Below are 6,097 nucleotides of genomic sequence, written 5' to 3' on the forward strand. Positions count from 1 at the left end.
TGAACAAAAGCTACAAAGTAGTTTGGTGTTGGTCTTTCAAGACTCTGGTCAAGAATCATTTCATCTAGCCCATCTCCTTAGTTGAAGAGACCACCTCTTCTACGGCTCCTGCACACCCTGGCACATGGAAGGCCTTAATGTTTGTGTGGGTGGCAGGTCCCTCCCCAGTGGTCTTCATGCCTCTGTTGCTTGGTTTAAGGAAGCTTGTCCTGGATGAAGGGAATGAGTGTGTGGGTGAACGACATATGGATGGATGAAAAAACACATAAGTGGATATGTAAAATTCACTGGCAAGCCCTCCTTTTCCCCTTGCAATCTTTGGCTTCCAGGGACTCTGCCAGCTTTTTCTATGAAGACAGATAGGAAAAGAGGCTTGGCAGGGTTTCTATAATTTAGTCCAAAGCTTCTGCTGTTGACTTCTGAGCATCTCAGAGCTTTAGACCTGCAGAGTCCCTGTGCTTTCAATTATCTCAAAGCATTGGCACAAGGCAAGCAAGTCCACCGCCCATGAGAGGAGAGGACTGAGATGGTCCTGGTGGTTAGGGCAGGGCTGCAAGCAAACGAAGCCAAAGCTGGAGGGAAACTTTAGTTACGGAAGGCAAAGGACATAGGCTCCCTACTGTGGGGACAAAGATGTTGGTGGTGGTTCAGAGTATGCAGAATAACACAACTGCTGCTTCCAGGAGGCACAGCACCAAATGTGGGGACAGAAAGGGGGCCCTACTGGCTCCCCTTATGTATCCATGGCCCTTGTTTCTTTCCTGTCATGCAAGTTTGTCTTCTAACCGTTCCTTAACTCTTACCACAGAAAGTGAGAATGGGAAATGAAAAGACCAGAAATAAATATTGGGCAACCAATGGCATCACTAGGGGAATGTAGAGGGTGTGGACTGCACTGGGTGACACTGTCAGAAAGTGTGACACCAAAATGACTGTCTAAAATGTTTGTGCAGCGTTTCAGCAGAAATCCATTATTTTAATTAAAATATCCCTGTAGTTAGTTATAACAAAATATATTTTCAGTAAGCCCAGATTACATGTATTTACATACCAAAAGCTCAAACTCTATGCTAATTTACTTTCTGAACCTTCTAATGTGCTCTGGTCAGAGCTGTCATTATTATCCAATTAATGATGCTTCAGATCATGTAGTTTTGTCTGCATGCACTACAAGCATGCACTGTTGTTTTCACTGCTGGTGATGTTTTTGTACTTGCTCATTTGTCAATTTTTCTGGTGTATTAGTTACAATTTTGTGATAAGTAGTATTTGTGAGCTATATCAATAACTTTTTTGAGAAAGGAATAGTTATTCAAGGAAAAGAAGGAGAAAAATCAAAAAAGGCTTCCATTCAGTTACTAATACTGTTGTGAAGAGCTCTGGTGACACTGTGGTTAAAGCATTGGTGGATTGAACCCACCAGCTACTCTGCAGGAGTAAGATGAGGCAGCCTTCTTACATAAAGATTTATAGCCTTGAAAATTCTATGGAGCTGTTCTACTCTGTCCCATAGCATTTCTATGAGCAGGAAAGAGCGCAACAGCAGCGAGGTTTTTTTTTATTATTTTTATTGTGATTTGGGTGAAAGTTTACTGCGCAAACTCATTTTCCATACAGCAGTTCATACACATTTTGTTTCAAGACATTGACTGCAATTTCCCGTAATGTAACAGCTCTTTCCCCACTTCCTCCCTATAGTTACCTCTTCCCTGTGTCCTACCTTCCCATCCACTCCCACCGCCTCTCCCTACAGCTGTCTCCCTATGCAAACACTGCTTTTCTGTTCTCCCATGACTGATCTTGACCTACAACTCCAAGGAGTGTATCTACCTGATGTAAATATTTACCCCACATGCCTGTCTGTTCAATTCCGGACCTGAAGGGTAGCTAGGGGCCATAATCTTGGGGGTCTCACCAGGCTCTATCAGACTAGCAAACTTGGTCTCTTTTTTTGATTTTGAGTTTTGTTGCACATCATTTTCCCACTCTATCCAGGATCTCCTGCACTGATCCCCCTCCAAGTGGTTGACAGTGGTAGTCAGGCACCATCTAGTTCTTCTGGTCTCGTGGTGGCAGTGGATTTTTCATATAATGTTGTAATTCAATGGCAGTGGCTTTTTAATAATGTTGTAATTCAATGAGAAAGATTTTACAAAGCAATTTTGAAGAAATATTGAATTTAAACAATTTACAACTACACTTATCACATACTGTTTTATGATTAAACTTGATAATAAACATCACTAAGGATTCTGTAAGGAGCTCTGGTGACATAGTGGCATTTGACTGCTAACCAGAAAGATTCTGTATTGTCTGTATGTACAGGAGGAGGGCCCTGGTGGGAGGTGCACACCATGAGTTACCACGCTAGGTAACACCAAACCTATTGATGCCACTGTGGCAAGCTAATCTTGCCATGTCCAAATTCTTGCACCACATTGAAATTTAATTGCATTGAAGCATGAACTTACAATCTAACAATCATATAAGCATGAACTTACAATCATAACATAGCTATTGTCTTAGTTATCTAGTGCTGCTCTAAGAAATATCACAGGTGGGTGGCTTTAACAAACAGAAATTTATTTCCTTACTGTTTAGGAGGCTAGAAATTCAATTCAGGGCACTGGATGTAGGGAAAGGCTTTCTCTTTCTGTTGGCTCTGGGGGAAGCCCCTTATCTCTTTTCAGTTTCTTTATTACTTAGAGATCTCATGTGACATGGCACCTATTTTCCCTCATCTCTGCTTCTTGCCTAATCCTTGTTTAATTTGTTCTTTAATATCTCAGAAGAGATTGATTTAAGATCCAAAAACCAAAACCAAACTCACTGCCGTGGAGTCGCATCCAACTCATAGCGACGCTCTTTGGGTTTCTGAGGCAGTATCACTATGGAAGTAGCTTGCCCAGTCTTTCTTCTGAGGAGTGGCTGGTGAGTTTGAACTGCCAGCCTTCTGTTTAGCAGTCAAACCCACCCTATTCTGATACTGCCTCATTAACATAACAAAGAAACTCATCCCCAGATTGGGTTATAACAGCATGAAAAGGCTTTAAGATTTACAACACATATTTTTGAGGGACACAATTCTGTCCATAACAGCTATGAACTTACTATCAACTTTCTCAACATTTTATTCAAAGAATTTCATGGTAAAAGACATTCATTTTAGAGGGTGTTGATGTATCATTTTAAGTGACTAGTTAAGAGGAACAACAAGTGTGACAAGGAAGGAAATGTAAAATCAACCAACATCAGGATTTTCCTCTTACTGTTGAAAAATCAAGTTATTTAGGCTGGTTGATTCTTGCTGAGCTTTCTTTACTAGAATCACCCTTTTTATTTTTGCTATACCTTCATACCACTGTGTTATTTACTTCAGATTACACTGAAATAAATTTATTTAATTGTAGTGTCTGTATTGAGTTATAATAATTATAATTACATGGTGCTAACAAAAGCAACAACTATGCACTGGGTAGTCTTATAAGCTCTTCATATGCATTAATTAATTTAATTCTCATGACAACCCTATGAGTTAGGTGCTATGAAACCTGTTTCAAAGATGGAAACAATGAATCTTTGAAAAGTTAAGTAACTTGCCATGGTCACACAACAGATTAAAGATATAAATAAGAAAGGGAATACTATTATGTTAATAGAAGAAAACAAAGAACATTTTGTCTTGCAAGTGGAGAAGGAGCCCTTAAACTACATTTAAATAGCATAAACCAAAGGCAAAATGTGATGAATTTTATTACATCAAAATTAAAAACTTCTATATGACAAAAACAGTATATTGCAGCAACATATTGACAGGGAATTGCCAGAAATGCAAGCTGGATTCAGAAGAGAACATGGAACAAGGGATATCATTGCTCATGTCAGATGGATCTTGGTTGAAAGCAAAGAACTCCAGAAAAATGTTTACTTGTGTTACATTAACTATGCAAAGACATTTGACTGTATGGATCATGACAAATTATGGATAACATTATGAAGAACAGGAATTCCAGAACACTTAATTGTGGTCATGAGGAACCTGTATGTAGACCAAGAGGCTGTCATTCAAACAGAATAAGGGGATACTGCATGGTTTTAAATCAGGAAGAGTGTGTGTCAGGGTTGTATTCTTTCACCATAATTATTCAATCTATATGCTGAGCAAACAATCCAAGAAGTGGGATTATATGGAGAAAAATGCAGCATCAGGACTGGAGGAAGGCTAATCAACAATACGTGTATGCAGGTGACACAGTTTTGCTTGCTGAAAGTGAGGATGACTTGAAGCACTTACTGATGAAGATTAAAGACTACCGTCTGCAGTATGGGTTACACCTGAACATAAAGAATGCAAAAGTCTTCACAACTGGACCAATAAGCAGCATCATGATAAATGGAGAAAAGATTGAAGTTGTCAAAGATTTGATTTTACTTGAATCCATAGTCAACACCCATGGAAGCAGCAGTCAAGAAACCAGATGTCATATTGCAGTGGGCAAATTTGCTGCAAAAGACCTTTTTAAAGCAAAGATATCACTTTGAAGACTGAGGTACACCTAACCCAAGACATAGTACTTTCAATCACCTCAAATGCATGTGAAAGCTGGACAGTGAACAAGGAAGACCAAAGAGGAGTTGATGCTTTTGAATTATGGTGTTGGCAAAGAATATTGAAAATGCCACAGACTGCCAGAAGAACAAAAGAATCTGTCCTGGAAGAAGTACAGCCGGAATGTTCCTTGGAAGTGAGAATGGCCAGACTTTGTCTCACCTACTTTGGTTGTATTGTCAGAAGGGACCAATCCCTGGAGAGAGATATCATGCTTGCTAAAGTAGAGGGTCAGAGAAAAAGTGGAAGACCTTCAACGAGGTGGATTGACATAGTGGCTACATTGATGAATTATAGCAAGGATTGTGAGGATGGCGTAGGACCAGGTAGTGTTTCCTTCTTTTGTACATAGAGTTACTATGAGTCAGAGCTGACTCAACAGAACCTAACAACAACATTTAACAAAAAAACACCAAAACAAAGTGAATATACAAATGAGAAAATGACAGAAGTCATGTGCTCATGGAATATTAACCAAGCTAGAGTACATATACATGGTAGATTTGCTAAGATAGTATTCTGGACCATAGAAGAAGTCTCAATATTTTTTAAATGATTCAAATTATATAAATCACAACAATATTAAATTAGAAGTCAATAACAGAAATATACTTGGAAAATCTGCAAATATTTGGAAACTAAATAATGTGGTTAAAGAAGAAGTCAAAATGGAAATAAAAAATTATTTCTTTTGAACTGAATGAAAATGAAAACAACATATCAAAAGTTGTTGAATGCAGCAAAGAGGAAAATTTACAGCACTAGAAGCATACTTTAGAAAGGAAAAATTATCTTAAATCAATGACTACAATTTCCACCTTCATAAATTCTGGGTGGGGAGAAGAAAATCAAACTCAAATTAAGCAAAAGAAAGTAATAATAAAGGTCAGAGCAAAAATCAATAGAGAAATATCAATGAAAACAAAAGCTGGTTCTTTTGAAAAGATCAGTAAAATCTTCACATTATCCCTATGATCTGGGAGAAGCGAGAAATGTGGATTATTTAAAAGGAAGGAAAAAAAATTAAAGAAAAGAAGGGCTCTCTCCCTCTCCCTCATATTAAGATTGGAAGCTTGGCCAAGGAGCTGGGGAACTCAAGTTGTGTGCAGAGTCTCATGCCGTTTGTGACAGTGGGGCAGTAGGCTGTTATGTTCAGAAGAATTACTGAAAGATTATGTACAAAAAAGAAAACATGCTGACAACTATGAGAGCCAAGTTACTCATTAAAAGAGAACCAATTTCAAATATGAAAAGGAGGAAGACTAGAAAGAACAAAGTTATGTAAGATTGGAGATATTGATGTGAATTCATTGTCTTAAATATAGATGGATAACTGATAGAGAGAGAGAGATGGAGAGACAGGCAGATAGCCAGATAGGTAGAGGCTTGTACATATGTGTGCGTCTGTGTTTATACATTAACAGATATTTGTCGTAGTTCTGACCACAAAGGAGAACCAGAAATAATAATATTCCACTAGCAATGAGC

The sequence above is a fragment of the Orycteropus afer genome, unplaced genomic scaffold (genome assembly GCF_000298275.1).
Source record: "Orycteropus afer afer isolate SDZICR_OR568_19922 unplaced genomic scaffold, OryAfe1.0 scaffold00311, whole genome shotgun sequence".
In the NCBI taxonomy this organism is placed as follows: Eukaryota; Metazoa; Chordata; class Mammalia; order Tubulidentata; family Orycteropodidae; genus Orycteropus; species Orycteropus afer.